The 19,311-nt window shown below is 40.0% G+C and overlaps 1 protein-coding gene across 4 annotated transcripts in view; it reads right to left on the reverse strand.

The window, feature by feature from the left end:
• nrg2a (neuregulin 2a) overlaps positions 1-19,311 on the reverse strand; it is a 95,143-nt gene that overhangs the window by 72,698 nt on the left and 3,134 nt on the right. The window lies entirely within an intron of this gene.

Raw genomic sequence — 19,311 nt, forward strand, 5'->3', positions numbered from 1 at the left:
ACACACGCACGCACGCACGCACGCACGCACGCACGCACACACACACACACACACACACACACACACACACACACGCACACACACACACACACACACACACACACAGAGCCAGATGTGATCTCTATGCCTCCAAACTCTTACTGATCGTCTTCCTTATCTGGATGGCTGCCAGAGCTGCACCACAAATGACAGCCATACATTTGTGTCAGACCTGCAATTAAGCTGAGGTTGATTTATTTGAATTTTTTTTCCCTTTTTGCCCTTTCTGCTTGTTCTGCAGGCAGACAGACAGACACACCCACGCTGAGACACAATTGTGTGCTTTTCAGTTTCATGACTGAAAATTGACGCCTCTTTTCATCAGTCATGGCTATGTGATGAAGTGTGTGAGAGAGACAGAGTTCGTGTGTGCCCTGTATGTACTGTGTGTGAGGAGGACGCAGTAGAAGCTGTAGAGGATGTCAATTGCCTCTCTGCTGTGGCTAAAGTAGCTGTAAAATAATTTCCCGCTTGCTGATAAAAAAAAAAAGCAAAAAGTATCAAAGTTGACGTGCTGCATTCTCACTGTCTATATATCTTTCTTTGCTGATAACAAAGAGCCTCTCAATTGGACAATAATAGCTCATTGTGGTGATACTGAAATAGCACAAATATTTTTAATGACAGATGCTGTCTGAGCATGACTTTGATGATCCTCTTAAACAAAAATCCGCTCTATCTTCTTAAGGCTGCCTGATTGAATCTCTGTATTTTTCCTCCTTTTTTTATTTATTTTTCCTCCTCCCTGTCTGTCTCTCTCTGCCTGTCTCCCTCCCTCCTGTCTAAGGGAGAGAGATAAAGAGGTTTGTGTGACTGTGAGCAGATTGACTTGAAGATAGAGGCTGGAAGCAGATCTCTTCCACCTCCTCATTCTGCTCTTTCTCTCCTGCTCTCACCCAGATGAATAGACAAACAGTCTCCCACATGCTCTCACAGTTTATCAAACACACACCCACATAGAACCAGGTCTTCATGCAAACACATATGTGTGCTCTCACCAGAGAGAACACCACACACTCAATCTAAGTGTCCTCGGGCTGACAAAGTATACACTGTCACACTCAAATACAAACATAGCCCCTCAAACACGCACGTACAGCATACGCATGCAAACACACAGGTGCATCCACATGTAAATAGAGGGAGAACGTGGGTCATTGATGCGTTCATAATGGACCTGTTTTTCACTCACAGTGTACTGAATACAAACCGTTCCCCTGTATTTCATTTACGAAACACACTTTTAAGACATCTGAATCACAGAAAAACACCAGGCCTGTTGTGTGTTTTTTTCCATTGCGCACATCTTTTTCACTCTAACTGACTAATGCATCTTACATGTCGTCACTGGATATCATGTGTGAAAAAATCTGTAAATAAAAATCTAGGAAGCTCCAAAGTCTTAAAAGATCATTTTTGGTGTTCAGTGTCAGGGGCGTCATAGTGGGGAAAAAGTGTCATTGATTACCCAGGGCCCCAGTGGGAGGGTGGTCCACAAAAAGTGAAATGAAAAGTTTGGTTTTGCTTGCACATTTTTCTATACTAAAGGGAGAGTTCAGATTTTTAAGTGGGTTTGTATGGGGAACTTATCCAGTGTATTATATACAGTAGATGTAAGTCGGCACGCCAAGTGACTGAAGCAGCAGCTCAGCGAGCTAAAATAGCTGTTTTTGTTAATTGAGTCTAGTGGCTTTGACAAGAGCATAGATGAGGAGCAGAGGGCTTCCCTGTCAGAACGAGCTGTCTTACAGACAGATAAAGCAGTAAAAATACTCTCAATATAGCGTACACTCTAGAATGATATTGATTGATATTGGTTGAAGTGTAAAAAAAAATGTGGAAGCTGTCTGAGGCCCCTATCAGTACTAAAAGTTGCGAAAATGGTTTAGTCATCTCCTGCATTAGGATCTCTAATTGCATCAGAATTCTTGAGAAAGAAAGAAAGAAAGAAAGAAAGAAAGAAAGAAAGAAAGAAAGAAAGAAAGAATGAAAGAAAGAAAACTTACTTTGTAAAAAAAAACCAAAACTTGCAAAAGGAAGGACGAGAGGGATATGGATCAAAAGAGGAAGGGCAGGGGGCCCACTGAGACTTCTAATGCACAGGGCCCAGAATTTGGTGCTACACCCCTGTTCAATATAGCCAGGAATGCTATCATTTGTATTATCTGCATATGCACACTTGGACACAATGACACTGTATTATTCACAATCTCAATTTCAGAGCAGATTCAAATTTATTCCAGCTTTTTTGAGAAAACCCTTGACTACAGAATTAACTGCAGAACAAAATAAATCAATGAGAAATATCACTCAACTGTAACTGAGTCTGTCAATTAACATATTATGCATGTTTAAAACCAACCTCAAAATGAAGAAATGTAAATTTACACAAGGGAAAACAAGGGAAGGTTGTGCTCTTATCAGCAACCGCCCCCCTTCAAAAACATGCGTGCATCCGCTCTGTGCTTTGCATTCTTCGCATCAAATCAAATTCCTTTTGCGCTCTGCACTTGTCCTTTATCTCCAGAATGTGCTCTCAGAGCAGCACAAACATGTCACAATGAGGACACTGCGAGGAGTTTTCACACAGAGTGAAACCAGCTCCTTGAGTCAAATCATTTGCATTTCGGCTTTTCGCCTCTAATGGCTGAGCTTGCTGCTTATCAACAGTCTGTCTTATCTTTGTTTGTTTTTCGCCAATGTAGGCTTTTCCTGGAAAACAGGCCACTACGCATGTGTAAGCTTAGATCACGCTTTGGCGGCATAAGCCCAGATCAAGGCAGTCTCAAACCGAGTGAGCTTGATAAGTGGGCAAGAGAGTTGACGGTGCCAGGATGGCCTCACACTGGGCTCTGGCAAGCAAGACGTGGCTGACAGGAAGCCAAGACTGTGGCTGGGTCATCTTGGAGCGACAGGATGACTGCACAGGCCCACAAAACCCCTCTCCACCCCTCTAGAAGCAGTTAAAATCACTACCAAGCGCACCAGTGACTGACAACGCCGGTCCTAAGAAGGAGGTCAAGGCTAGCTAAAGCTGTAATTGTTCTAAATAGGCAAGCCTCCAGTCGCCAGTATGAGCAGCTTAGTGGTGGAGGAGCAGAACGAAAGCTTTAGCCTAAAATCTAATAGTTGAATTTAAGCCAACAGAGTATTAATTATTGCTCAAAAAGCCATGTAGTAATATACTACTAAACCATGTTTGCAGACAGGGGAGCAGAGGTCAGAGTCAACTCACTGACCGCAAACACTGAGCTCAAACTGTTGACCAATAGTTTCATCAGACTGCCACTGACAGGATATACAGAGAAGCCATCCTCTGTATTAGTTTTCATGGTACTTTTGTGTTGTTTTGTAATGCTGGCTTGCCTACAGTGGTTTCCTGGCCCATGGCCATTCACTGTATGATAACTGCCGGCTTGCGAGCCTAATGTCATGGAGACAACAAGGGAATGAAAAGAAACATGCCTAGACAATGCGTTGCAAAAGTACACATCCCAACAGATGTGATGGAGGAAAAAGCGGAAATGGGGCTCGCACTACAGGGACTTTCTGTAACACTGATCTTACTGGCTTTTACAAGTACAACAGGACCTCTGTGAGGAATGTTGCTTTCTCATTTAGGGTAAAAACACCCCCGGAGTTAAGGGGTATCAATATCACAAGGGAGATATATTCCTCTTTTGTCTGCATTTGCTGCAGTGAGGTGATGGTTAGTGTGCTGGTCTGTGGGCCAGCTGGGACACATCTCAGTTCACTCGTGCGCACACACACATGCACAAGCACCCACACACACACACACACACACACACAGAAACACGCGTGCATACTGAAGCTTGCTCGACGCTGCTCACTATCTTTCAACAACAAGCTGAGCAGGGACCAGACGGAAAGAGGTCCTATTTGTGCAGGAAGATAAATACACTTCTGCACCCAGTCCTGTCCCCTCCAGATTAGAGCAACACAATAATGAGCAGAAGCACTGGTGGAAGGTCAGAAGAAAGCAAGGGTAAAGGATAGAGTAACAGCCTACTACCAAAACACACACCCCCGCACACGTACATGCCAGAGTAATCACAGACAGACACACATGTTTTTATCTTTAATTATCAGAGCTTGATATTGTCCAAATTAGCCACAATGTTGTGTCCCTTGTACTTTGCATGTTACTTAACCATTCAGGTGTGTTATTTGTGAAATTGAAATATGCCCTTTAAGAATAAGGATGAAAACCCCTGTGGGAATTTTGGATGTCTTTCCCAAATCACTCACTCTGGGAAAATATTCAGGATTTACAAGTTGATGGCGTCACAGTTTTTTTAGAAACACAGACGGTACGCACAAGTTGCTGTGGGTGTCAAGTCAAGAATCTTGGTCATCTCATTGTGGGATGATGAGTTGAATAGTGTCAGAATATCTTCTTACATAGCGTAAATATCCAGGAATGCGTGCGTCGAGTTGTTTACAAGTTATTCTGTAAGTCAGCAGTGTCATAATCTTTTATCAGCTCCTCCTCTGTGTGCTACGTTCGGGACGATAACCCTCAATCATGGACCACAGAATTAGGCAATTCATCTCGGCTCTGCTATGAATGCATGTTTTCTCTCAACTCCAAACCCCTGGCTCAAAAGCGGGAGACCCCTTCACCATTGAGGGAAACATGATTTTCTACTGGTCCACTTCCAAACACTGCTAACAAGCCATTCCATTCTGTTTAAAGTCTTTTCATGTTAAGACACACATCAATCCACACCTACAACATACCTGAGGAAACAAACCCTCTCTCAGGATATGTAGCTGTGTGTGTGTGGGGTGAACATGGCCGGACACGTCCCTTAAACACACCGGGAGGCGCCCAGCGGGAGTGCCGGCAGCCCCTCTTTTCAACACTTCGGCACACTGCACACAAACACAGTTGCCCTTCCCATGGTCCTTTTGTTCCCTATCGTTGTGTTGAAGTTCCTGTCATGGACACTGTCAGCTTTCTCTGGACATTTATAACCCACAGTTATATTGCACTTTTGGACAAACACTCATATGATATTTTTCCAGGGAATACAAAGCGCTAATCATGCTTGAATCACTGCACAAATGCAGACAAACTAGCCATCTCACAACTGACGCAGGAAAACATGCATATGCTTGCCGACACTGAATTATAGCAAGTGCACTTTAAAGAAATTTAGACAATTACCCAGAGAATAACACACCCAAGCACTGGCAAGCATCTACACAGACCTGGGAAGAAATGTGCTTAAATTGCGTGCATTACTTCATGAAACTAAACCCGATGCAGACAGAATAGAAAGAGGCTAGTTTTAGTTTATATATGTTTTAAAAAAGGTTTTAAAGGCCGAATAAAAACAGTTTTGCAACGTGATACAAGCAGCATGCCATGATCTCAGAGAAAGCTCTCTTTCTTGTGTTGCAACAACAAACTTTACGAACATACCATGACCTAAAAAAACAGCAACTGTTTCCAAATCATGACGTAACAAAACACACTCAAATCCACAGATAAAACCAGATGAGGGCACAGAAACTGGTGCATGATTACAGCAAATCAGCGGCCCGGGGGGGCCTATGGTAAATGAATGCCAGAGAATGAGTCTGCAGTGAAAGGTTATCTCCTGCACTGTCCTTCAGTGTCATGCTGCTTCCTGAAAATCTACCTGACACCTCAACGAGGAGACGCTGCAATGGAGAAGCACCCAGAGCTATAAATGAAGAAGTGAGGAGGTTTCATGTACAAACTGCTGTAACGAATCAATTACACAAGCGGCATTTTCTAAACAGCACTGACTTACATGCCAAAAGTACCGACCAAAAAGATGTAAACATACATCCAAAAGTGTAGACACGTAGCATTCAAAAAATACAAAAAAATAGGGATGCACAATATTTGATTTTTTGCTGATATGTGATATGCCGTGATAAAAGCAACCCATCTGGCCGATAACTAACACTGATATCAATATATCCACTTTTTTTCTCCACCTAATTTTAGTGATCATCAAGTCTCCTTTAGTGGAATTAACATCATTTGCATACTCTTATCATGCCCACCAGCAGATGGAGACATAAAATACAATGCTTTTCATTGTTTGCAATATAAATTAATTTGGAACTTAATTTGTCAAATTAAAAAAATATTGGTGAGTGACATTGGCAGAAATCAGCCCGTTGGCCGATATCTGATATTTTATTTTAAAGCCAGTATCTGCCGATACCAGTGACATGCCGATATTATCGTGTATCACTTGAAATATTCTCAAGTTTTAACTCCTGTCCTGCATTGACATTGGCAACAAAATAATGCGCATATTCCTTAAAAATTTGTATACGGCACTGCACTATAAATAAACCAAAGCTGAAGTTGACAGAGAAGACCTTAAGCTGTTTACACAAACCTTTGATATCCTGCGATTGAGGATCACTGTTGGCACCTATAAACCAGTTTATGGAATATTATGGAATGTGTTTTTGGTGGTGCTACGCCCACAGCTAGAAGGATCTACAAGAGAAGGAACATGAAAATTTGTGCCCGCCAGCTTCACCCTCCCTCCTTGGACGGAGCAATAGTAGGTTCCTTCTACAGCATGCCAAAACAATGTTGATCTCACCAGTAATTTGTGTGATCTTGACACTGTTGACAACAAGCCTGGTGTTACGGGCAATTATACCGTTCATAAAAAGTATCTATCAACTGCAAATCTAACCCTGTGCCACTACGAGTTTTGCAGAGATAACAAGCACCACAAGTGGGTAGAAAAAAGATTTTACATGCCACTGTTCAACAGGGAGCAAAGCGGCTTAATCAGGTTTCAGATCAGTGAAAAATGAGCTTACTTGGGTTTTCTTTTTCCATTTACATGCATTGATCCAGAGCTGGATTACTGGACTAAACAGGGTTAATAATGGAACTGTCGATAGATGTAAACAAATGCATGTGAAAGAAGGTTAACGGAAAGATATCATTGGCAGCTTCATTCACCCATGTATTAGTGAATCTGTTAGCCATTTATGCAGAGATTTAGGGCATACTTTATTTTATGAATGTACCACATTCCGGACTCCATGCCAAAGCAGACGGACAATAATGTTTTATTAATGGTGGTGAATGATTGATTTGTTTTCTGTTCTGTTACGGCTTTTCTGGCTGCAAAATGACAAATCCATGGTGCAGTCATGCTTAAATACAGTACAAGACAAAGACACCTTTTATTCTGTACACCTACATGGGCTGTATAGTACTTATGCATCTTCAGGTTTCGTATTTGCCTATTACTGATGTGCAGCTTTGGGTCCTGATTTCTTGTGTAATTCTGCTACTATTTGTGACTATAAGGGGTTAATTCTGTCAACAACCTTTCATGCTGTGCACAGAAAAAAATGTTTTAAATATTTAATTACATGCACTGGCTGCAGCCTGTGAAGGAAGAGTATTGCAGCCCAAGATAGCTGCAAATTACTGAATGATTCAAAAGGCAGGGTAAACCTAAACTGCCTTCACAAAGCAGGAGGATAAAAGACGTAAACAGATCAGATGGGCAACATGAATAGGACATATTATAAAGCAAGTTTGTGTTTTTTGTTATTTATTTGTATAGCGCTATTTTAACTTTAGCAAATGCGTTATGCTGTTCAATATTTATTGTTGCTCTTTCTTATTTGTACAATGATATTTTAATTTTAGCATTTGCCTTATACTGTTCAATATTAACTGTGATTAGAAAAAAAAGAAAATTGTGTTAAAGACACCATGTTTGTAAGGTGATGTTGTATTTCAAAGTGACCGATTCTTTATTTTTGGGGTGATAACTAGCACTGGGGCAAGCCGTGGATGTTTTTTTTTATCTACACAACTGCTCAGAGTTATTACTGGGCATCTTTTTGACCTCAGTCTAACACTATACATGATGTCCTGTCCCTGAGGGACACCATTATGGTTAGTTTAGTCAAAAGAAGACATCGGCTTCTAGCTGACTGCAGTATAAACAGCAAAGAAAGATGGCTTCCTTTTGTGAACAATGTTAAATCCAAATGGCAGTGACTTTCCCAGTTGTTATCCTGTACATATCTCACAGGCTGTGCAGTGACTGTGGGCTTTTGAGTGTTTTTTGACACAGCTCCAGCCGCAGGGGCAGGGAGTCGAACAACTGCTGTGACATTCCCAACGGACTCATCCCTTTCAACTTTTCGGTGTTTCTCCTGCTTCCTGATCCTGATCATATACTGCCTCATTGTGGTGAAGGCAACATTCTTCACTGGGTTGAAAAATTCAGAGGCCTAATTGTTAGAAAAGCAGAGAGGCGGCATTTAAACTGTCATCACAGAGGCCAAGGTCAAAATAATATAATCACATTTCTTACACTGCTGTTCTGTTTAGTAGGACATTTACTGTAAATTCTTGTATGTCATCTTAGATTACAGTTATAGCTAGAATACAAGATTGGTTGTTACTGCTGCTTGCTATTTCATTGCAATTACAACTTTACTTTTACCATCAACTGAATACATTTGTCTGAAGTGAACCATTAGGGTGCTAGATTTGAACAAGGAATACAGTTTGATGCTCCAAATATTCTCAAAATATATACACCTCAAGTTGTTTCGCAAATTATGCAGCTGCACACCTATGATAGAAAGGCCTATTAATGGCAGTAAGCACAGTTCCAAACAACCATCCAATAATGAAGCTAAACACAGCAAAAATCATTTTACAAATAAAAAAAAGTAACATAAAATGCTGGCATAATTGCTTTTAGATGTTTACATGACCCCCGTCTTCATCAAAGTGTTCCTACAGTCATATCAAGGTCATCTCCTAAAGTCTACATAAAAAGAGCCACTGACTGCTCTCCAGTTACAGGCCTATTCATTACTTTGATATGAGGCATACTCCTCATTTAGACTGAACGTATGCTTGCAACCCACTCGCCAAAATTAAGGTTGGCATTTTATGTTTCTGCAAACCACTGATATGTAACATTTGTACGTTATTATGTAGCGGGTTTGTTGAAATTTTACATTTCTTTACATTTCAACATTGCTGTGATTACAGGATTGTTGGTTACTGTTTGTAAACACCTGACAGTAGAGGCCGACCCTTGATTCACTCTCGTTTGGCGTTTCACTGCAGTTTATTTGCGTTTTTCTGCACGGTGTCTCTTGGATGCATGCTGCTTATGGTCTGGCACCTATAGTCACTACCTTGTTAAAACGCTCCAACCTCGCTTGAGCACTGTGGGGCTACACACCCGTAAACGTTGTCCTGAACACAGAAAACAAAAAAACACAGGCAGAGGGCAGAGTCTCTGTAGAAACATACACCACCACACACTTCCAGTGGGTCAAAAATGATGATTGAGAGGGATTACTTCTGCATAGTATATTTTTAAGATGTGGTTATGTTTAGGCACATAAACCACTTGGTTGAGGTTAGGAAATTATCACGTTTTGGCTTAAAACACAATTATGGCTGGAAATGCCGCCAATGTTTTGCTGTTTGTTGGTTTTGAACGATAGTCTTGGCAGTCATCTCGGGCAGGTGTCACACCATCCACCATGCTCTCCACCTCCTGATGACAAAGTCAGCCCAAATACATGTAATCAGATTCGCGTTACTTTAAAAACATGGATATTTCCTGAAACAGACAAAGGTAACGTACCTGTGGTTTGCAGGAAAACATACAGTGCCAACATTTCTTCTTACGATTGGACTGTAGATGTATTTGTGGAATTACACACAAATACCAAATGATCACGACTTGTGGCATAAGACAAATAAAAAATGAATTTTGACTACCAAACCCGTAAGACATACATTTGTGTGTCCTCACTGAAAATTCTGTTCTAAATAGTTTTGCTGCTCCAAAAGCAGCTTTATTCCATTTTGTGAATTCAAGCCAGAGATTATTGCAGATTATTGGTTGTGACATTATGTACTAACTGTAAGACTAATCTGCATTCGCACTACCAGCAGCAGACCCAATCCTGCTCCTCTGTCTGATGGGGGATTTCAGCCAGCTGTTTGCAAGCTGCAGTGTTGCAGCAGCACTGGAGATGATACCACTGATTTGAGAAACAAGGTCTTTTATATAAAACACAAATGTTTCTGTAATCATACAAAGAAAATGGCGAGTTATGGAAGTTTCTTGTAATGCTTGTAGCCTTGGTGGAGATAAATTGGTAGAAAGAGCCTGGCTCTCATGCAGTCAAATAAGAAAATGAAAAAAAAAAAAATAATAATTTAATTTAATGATGCTAAATGCATAATAATTTTTTTCCCTCTTTGCTCTATCTATTGTACCTACAAAATAACCCTAAAATGGAACAAAATTGCACATTAGTAACCTGATATAGATAGAAAAAATAATTTGATTGTTAATACAAAATGTCAACACAGTCAAGAGATAAATCATGTTTAAAATGCACAATGGATGTTTTGCGATTGATTTTAAGAAAGCAAACAATCTGCCCCCTTCTAACCACCTCTGCTGACATGATCTTATGCTGGCTGTTACTTCCCCAGTCTAAATGTCTAACAAATACTTTAAATTCTCTGAAAATGTCTCTGAAGCAGCTTGCAGTTACGTGGAGCATATGATTAATTTGATTAAAAAACATTACAAGCCTTAAACTGCATGGCGCTGCAGACTCGTTCTCATAGTTCTTATCCAGCTGAACTTAGAGTAAGCCCATTATTCTCCATGAGCCCAGACATAATTCTGTATTACAGCATGGAAATTTATAATCATCCAAAGCATTGCTTTGGTGTGTGTGAAATCAAAGGGCATGTTAAACAGACATTCAAAACTGCGGAAAATATCTGTCACAGTAGAGTGGTTAAACCACTCATGTAGAACTAAACTCATGTTAAACCACTCATAAAGGCTGGCGGGACTTTAGTTCTGTGGTGAGGCACATAAGAGCAGAATTAGGGAGTGTTAACAACTTAGTTTTGTTTCATGTCCAGAGCTCTCACAAGCAAAATGTGCTGTGGCTCATCAGAGGGATTTGTTTTTCATCAAACGTGGATCTTTTATTTTGAAAGTGTATGTACAGTATAATCCTAGATTTTTGTCTTATTGTTGCCAATCAAAACACAACTTTATTTACACTTTCTCATTTTTGTAAGTCTTTTAGGAGACTAATCCCAAAAATCTCCACAAATCTCACAGTTATTACAGTAGCCCAATATGAACTTTGGATCAAAATAACTACAGTTGAAATTAGAATTAAAGGGAAATTAAATGGATCCAATTATAATATTTTTTTTTTTACAAACCCCAAAAAAGAAAAGCAATTAATTTTTAAACTCTTTCTTTTCATTTTCTCAAATTTGCAGGATTACTATGGAGCCTTGTCACCATGCCGTGCTCATGATCTCATCTGTGATGTTATCGAATTCTTGATACATTCGTCAGATGTCTGCTACTTAAACTACTTAAACCTCTCTCGAGGCTGACATTTTGTGCAACTAATATCCTTAATAATGGCTACATTACATTTAGATGAGCACATCCTCTGATATTGCGCATGCTGACATATAGCTTACTGGAGCATCAGAGCGTTGACTGTTACCTGTTATACTTGACACACCTGTGCTTGTCTTAATATGACAAGATACAAACTGTACATATTTAACTTAACAAGTCATTTTCTAGCTTTGTGGGATTATTTTTCATCAGCCATGTAAGTACATTGTCCTAAGTACATTACTAATTGCTAACAGTCATGGAACTTCAGAGGGAATTATCCAAAGGATCAATAACTGAATGTACGCCACCTGCCAAGCACCAAAGAACGAGTCCAAGTTAACAAAAAAAAACACCTACCGAAGAGCCAGCTAGCAATCTAAAAAGCCAAGCATTTTTGCAGCATTAGAGACGAATCTCCATAAACAGATATCTGCATATATATGCAAAATCTGCAAATGGCACAACATTTTATAATTAAAAGCATTCTGGTCGTCATGTGCAGTAGTGTTGATCAGTCACATTTGAGTGGTGATTGGTTGCATGCAGGTAAACAGTCCACGTGGAAAATCAAAGAGTTGGAGGGCATTGGCTGAAATGCACTTTCTGATAATGATTTGGTGTTTTCTAAGCCTTTTTCTAAATTATCTGTATTTATACGCTATATTTGTTTGTAGAGATTAGCCCGAATGTTGGCTGGACCTGTCTCATGATGCTAATCCAATCATAAACAATGATCAAAGCACAAAAGAGGATGTCTTGGCCTGGCTAAACAATGGCTACACCAAAAACCCTGAAATGTTGGCTGTTGCCCTATAAGGCTCTATCATCATCAGACGATAACTGATCAAGATTTGGTAGAAACCAAAACAAACACACCAGGTGAACAAAAAAATGGACTTACATTCATATGGCCAGAAACACTCCAAATGAATGCTACTGCTGCCTCGTGTTAGCTGGATGTATAAGACAACTGATAGCTAATGTACATTACATGGGCTATCTCATCAAAGTTTTGTCTTTGGCAGCTTCTTGTGAGAAACTCTGCACAAAGGAGTTAAAAAGACAAAAGTAAAGTAAATTTAAACCCTCTTGCATTAAGTCATATTGACATTTATTATACTATATACTTTAAAGTTGTGAGACTTTGCTTTAGTATGCTGCCTTTTTATATTAGCTAGCAAAATGTTAAGTAATCCTGTAACTGAAGAAACAAAGGTTAGTCTCGACCAAAGCTCTTTACTTGTAGGCTACGGATCATATCTTTGTTTTAAAACATTATGTGTAATGGGTTATCCTATTCGGGGCTGCGGGGATGTTTTAAAACTTTTAATAGTTAATCTGCTCTCACTATTATAGGCCCAAAATGTCATATATTTAATACAATGAAATGAATTGAAAAGCAACAATCCTAAGCATATTGTACAAGCTACTGGTCTGATGTGAGGTATGGCTTTGCAAGTGTAGTTCCAAATCCTGCTTGTGGATAAACAGAATGGAAGAACATATTTCTGCCAAAATAGTACTTTTCTTCAGCAAATATTTCAGAGCTATTCTAAGCTAAGAATTGTATTTTTGCATAAAGGCCTAGAATTGTGTTAATGCTGGGCAGTGCCACCAAACCATTTTGGTTAGTGTATTCTGACAGTGACAGACAGCTGAACTAACTGCATTGCTCTACAGTCGACTAGATCCTCTTATAACACAGCATGTCTTTACCCTGATTATTGCAGGGCTGTTTAGTTTTAACTATAAAGCAGCAGTAGATGCTGCACACATGGCTGAGCACAATGAAACTTTGTAACACCTGCACTTGTCTATGCATTTGTTGACATACAAAAAAGGAGATAAAAAACACATAAAATCACATGCTACAGCAATTGTGCTATATCAAAATTAGTTTGAGGAAGAAATATTTATATATATTTAAATAAAACTGTATGGATTTCAATTCACATCAAGTAGGATCCAAAACATTTCTGAATTTTAAGATGGATAATGAAGCTTGGTCTGATGCAGTTGGATTGCTGAATGTAAAGCATTTTTAAAGTCAATGCTGAAAAGACCAAAGGTGGAGTACAACAGGAATTTAAATTCCCCACTCCTGCATTAGTCATCCAACCTCAGCAAACATGCATCATTCTTAAGAGCTTCACAATGCTTCACAGATTCAATGAATCAACTGACACTGTAGTGGACTAGACAAAGTGTTGGCTCACACAATACTGCTACCAAACACACAAATCCATGCTCTGCAAACAGGTATCAACAATGACCCACCATGAAAACGGCTCCGTCACTGCAGAATTGTGACATTTGTCGACAAAAAAAGATAGAGACCACGCTCACTCTGTCATAATAATAGCTTGTACAATCCTGTCTTTAGAAATGTGGAGTAAAAAGTCTGAGTGATTGTGAGAAAGTGCCTAATAGGACAAGAAAATGAGCGGCCAATTACTGAAAATGGCCATGCCCTTTTTTCATACATCATATAAATATACATCAAGCTGTCTTGTCAGAGTGGAGCAGCCAAGCGGAGATTCAGCAAGGCAGAAAGTCTACATAAATGACCCAGTGAACATAGGAAACAATCCCAACAAACATACAGTCGAAACAAATCCATGCTTCCTGCTGGTCAATCTCATTAGCTTGTGTCTCTGCCTCTGGCGAGAGACACTACAGCATTGACAGTTAAAAAACACTTCAATCATTCTTATCTAAACAAACATACATCCTGTACAAGACTACAATCTTGACAGTGAAATACAGTAAATAAGCACCTTTGTCACAATCAACAGCGGTTTGCTACATTGCCCTTGAGTGCACTATTAGGTTGTAATGACCAGCCTGTTGTTGATTCATACTGCTGCCAGGTAAACTGGTGGCGTAACAGCAGAATCCAGTAGCCATCAGCAGCTGTCATTCATGTTCTATGTCTAGCTCTTCTAAGAAGTCTCTCAATTCACAGAAAGATGCATAGCCAGGGGCAAAATCCTGCCTGTCTACCACCTCAATGCAGCAGCTGCGACCTGCATACAACAGGACTTCATGGTGACAGATTTGTGATAGAGTGTGCATTCATAGCAACATTGTTACATTTACTTCAGAGAAATAACCGGGCCTAATGAGCAATAAAATAATTCACAAGAGTGAGAAGTGTGAAGGCGGTTTTAGGGCGACGTGTTACTCCTCGACTCAGATGACCTTTTTTTTTGAACATAAGTGTTGCACTAATTTTTACTGACAAAATGCTCCCACCAGTCTGTGCACACTCATACATACTCTACCTACTACCTACCATGTTTGTTTCAATACACACACTTTTGATTTACACTGAGCCATGAGAGACAATGCGGTTATGCTAGATGAGAAGAGCTAAACAGATAGATGTAACATACATGAAAGTACAGTTTTATATACAGCAAAATCAGACTCTGCTCAAGATGTAAAACGTAATGTAAAATGTGTAAAGTCACACATGTACAAGTCACAAGCAACCTTCAAGCCTTAATTATGATAGTCCAAAGTTACTGTGTTGAGAATCCAGCAAGTCGAGGCCCTGCTCAAAGTCAAGCAACACAAGACATTGCTCAGGTCAAGCGAGTCACTTGTCAAGTCATATGAAATTCTGACAATGTGGCCAAATGTTAGGTCTCTGGCTAACATTTCACCAGCTAATTAACTAATAAGTTGGCTAAAAAGCACACACACACATTCACATACCTTTCTTTGTGTGTTTTGCAGTGGCCTGACAGGTTGCAAGGTTTGCTCACACTGCACTATAAGTTAGCTAAAAAGCTACATTCAAGTACCTGTCTTTGTTGGTTCTGCAGTGCCCAGCAGGTTACCAGGTTTGCTCATATTGTACTAGTTTGCTAGCTAAGTTTGTTAGCTAAGTTTCCTGCTAGCATTTGACCAGCCAATAAGCTAATAAGTTCCCTAAAAAAGACACACTCACATACCTTTCTTTGAGGATTTTGCATTGGCCGAGTAGGTTGCCAGGTCTGCACACACTGCACTACTGTTAGCTCTTAGGCTTTTCAGTTAACAGTTGACCAGCCAATAAGCTTATATGTAAGTTAAAAATGACAGTAGGTTGGCTTTCTAACTAACATTTGACCAGCCAACAAGTTAGCTTAGAAAGACCAATTCCTGTCAGCCTACCTTTCTTTGGGGCTTTTGCAGTGGCCTGGTTTGTGAACACTGGATTGGAAATCACCTCATAATGTTTCAAAAACAAAACATTACTTCCCAATGTCTAATATTTGCTAAAAAAAAAAAAAAAAAAGTTATACACTTGTGAGTCATCTGTCTCCAGTTGAGGTCAGGTCTAAGGTCATGAATACAAGGTCAAAGTCAAGTCCAGTCTTTTATCAATGTTAGACAAGCAAGTCTCAGTTCCAGTCTCAGTTCTCAACTGAGTTCCTGCTAAATGTCAAGCAAGACAAATCAGGCCATATAAACTTATGATGATGTCTAATTCTGCTTTCTGGCTAGCTCTCTTGCTGACATTTGACCAGCCAATAAGCTTATAATTTAGCTTTAAATTAAAAAAAAAAACACATTCACATACTTTCCTTTTTGGGTTTCTAAGTTTACACCCACTGCACTAATGTTAGCTTTCCAGCTAGAGCTCACATTTGACCAGCCAATAAGCAAAGAAGTAGAGATATTCACATAAAAACACACACTCACATATCTTTGTTTGTGGGTTTTGTGGTGCCTAATAGGTTGCCAGGTTTGCAAACAATAAACTAGAAAATCACCTAACCATGTTTCAAAAACAAAACATGACTTCTCAGTATCTAGAAAAGTAAAAGATATTTACTTTAAAAAGTCATGTCCTTTTGAGTCATCCATCTCAAGTCTGAGTCAAGTCTCAGGTTGTGAATACTAGGTCAAAGGTCAAGTCAAATGGAGTCTTTTATCAACGTTATTCAAGGAAGTCTTAAGTCCTCAAACTTATGACTTAAGTCTGACTCTAAAGTCATGTGACTCGAGTCCCCCACCTCTGCACTGTTCCAACCGAGAACATATCCACTCTCATTAAGGTAGATATTTCTTTTCTGTCATCTCATCATGAGATGATTATTATGCTTTGCCAGTTTGTGAGATGCCAAGAGATGCCGGCCCCCTGGTTCTGCACTTCCGTACCCAGTCTACCCCTGTTTGCTTCACAACAAGCTAAAAAGATGAGAAAATACAGTGTGCACTAAGGAATAGGTCACATGACCTTAAAATGTCATTTCAGGTGGCTACAAGCAGACAGCATATGGCCCACTGCTTGTGAACTGCCATATTTTGTGAAACAAATGTGTGAAATAAGCATGTGCCTGGATTAAATGTTAGTAAAAACTGTCTCTTAAGATGATGTTTTTTTTCATCATCAGGGATTTTCTTACAAAGCAGCTCTGGACTTCTAGGAAATACATCCTGCCATGTGTTTAGACGCAGTAGTTAACAGTCTCTACTACACTTTTATTTACAATAATGTCAGAGACAATGTTGCGGTTCCACTCACACACAACATGATCTACTTCAGACACTGGCAGCCAGCATGAGAGGGACAGATTTGAAAGCTTAACATGAGCCTGTGTGTGCACGTTTGCTGTAATCTATATATCAAAAGAGCGGCATTTCTTGGGGTTTTCTTTTTTGCAGAAAGCAAGAGCTCCCAGCTGAGTCCTGAGGAAGGGGTGCAGGTGGCAAGCACTGTAGGTAGCCTGTTTTTCAGACAACAACTGCATCACTTAGAGAGCTGTACAGTATGTACGTTCAGTCCCCTGGCTCACACACTCGGGAGCTTGTACGCCTCTGCACGAGAGCGATTAAAGGGAACTTTGGGATGTGTGCTGAGCAGGCCTGAAAGCAGTATTTGGATACAGATAAAGCTGCATGTAGCAGTTAAAAGGTTCAAGGCCAAGAGGTAATGGCCTAAAATAAATTCTTGGGGACTTCATATGAAGTAAGCAGTAAGCAGTCAACAGAGCATTGTTGATCTGAAGGAGGGAGCTCAAAGGGACAAGATGTCAAGGGACTGACTGTTTATCTGTCTGCATGAGAGGCTGTGTTTTGGCACGATTAAGGTGGGGGCGGGGTCAGAAAAGACAGTGATGAGATCAATTACACAGAGTAAGAAGCCCCTCAACTACAATGACCCACCAAAGCAGCATCAGCTCTGTTGGTGATTACTTTGAACTAAATAAAAGAGATCTACAGAGCCTCAGAAAGCAGGCGTGGCAACTCTCTCAGGTAATACAGTGAGGTGGCCGTGCCAGTTTGATCACGTCACTGACAAGCTTTGCAAAGTGGCAGAAGAATTGACGGGGGATGTTTGGGCTGCTCAAGGAACTCGAGAGGTAATAAGGTCCATTTTGTGTTACCTCTCTAATGGGATGATGAGTTTAAAAGCCAGAGTGAGTGTGGCGAAATCAAGAAGAGAGGGGAGCATTTGTGTCTCATGAGTGCAGGCTAAGAGGATTTAAGAAGAAGACGGCAGCACAGGGCACACATCATGTTCCAGGCCACAACACTTGAGTGGAAGCACAAATGTGTGCCCCCATACAATACTAGTAAAAAAGATTTTTTTTTAAATTGTGCATGCGACATATGCTCCAATTGGGCCAAAACAATCAAAGTAGGGAAGACAAGCTGCCTCACATGGTGAGGTTGAGTTGCAGGCTGACCAGTATGTTGTAGACGCAAGTAAAGGAGTGACTCTGTGACAAGTGTTTAAGATCCAGTTACAGACACTCGCACTACTTTATAATTAAAGCAGTAGAGACTCATTTTACCAAGGTGAAGAGCGGGAAGGACACTATATACTTACTGAGCTATTGGAAAGTAGCTTTAGTCGCCTAAATCTGCACACTTTTTAAATACGCCCATGTGTCCATGGGCACATGTACATAAATGAGGGTGTGAAGTCTGTTGCATCACGCGCAACAGTATTCCACACTGTTCTTGATCAATAACTTGCACAGACTAAATAATACATTCACATTTGTAAAATCAGGGAAAGAGAGATTTTTAAAAATATATATATACATGTAACATATGCTCTGATTGGCTCAAAACAAAGTAGGGAAGAAATAAGTAAATAAGTAAGTAAAGGATTATTAATCGCTATTTGTATTTTCTAGTGGTTGATATATTATTTTGTAACGTTTGTTATATGTATTGCTTTGGCAATGCTTTTTTTGCAATAGTCATGCCAATAAAGCAACTTTGAACTGAATTGTGTGTGTGTGTGTGTGTGTGTGTGTGTGTGTGTGAGTGAGAGAGAGAGAGAGAGAGAGAGCGAGGGAGAGGCAGAAACCACTGTCGATTTAAATATTATAACTTCAATATACTAAAACCCTAAAAACAGTAGTAAATACTGCCTTATTTAAATAAAATGTGCCTGTTGTTACTTTATAATAACTCCCCAAGGGCGACATCTACTGACCACAGTCCATCCTTGAACCACTTGTGCATGAATCCAAAAAAGAAAGAAAAATCCTCAAGTGTCGGCTGGTTAAGTTGGTAATATCACTTTTTTTTTTTCAACAACAACCTCATCGGTTCCAGGTTACATCACAATTTGATAGCCCTCTGCTTGCACTAAAGATGGACAAATACAGGATTTGGTCTCAGATAGGCTATGCCATAGTGTGGGGTATTAAAGCATTAAAGCAGGGCGTGAGCCTAAATATAGCCCAAGAACCAATTTGCTTAGGGCAGCGTGATTTTCCACACGTGATACCGGCGATACAGGCCGCTGTCCCTGGTCCTGAAATTGTACCGGCTCCATGAA

This window comes from Plectropomus leopardus, chromosome 15 (assembly GCF_026936395.1).
Source record: "Plectropomus leopardus strain MGB_pleo_1.0 chromosome 15, ASM2693639v1, whole genome shotgun sequence".
Lineage (NCBI taxonomy): Eukaryota > Metazoa > Chordata > Actinopteri > Perciformes > Serranidae > Plectropomus > Plectropomus leopardus.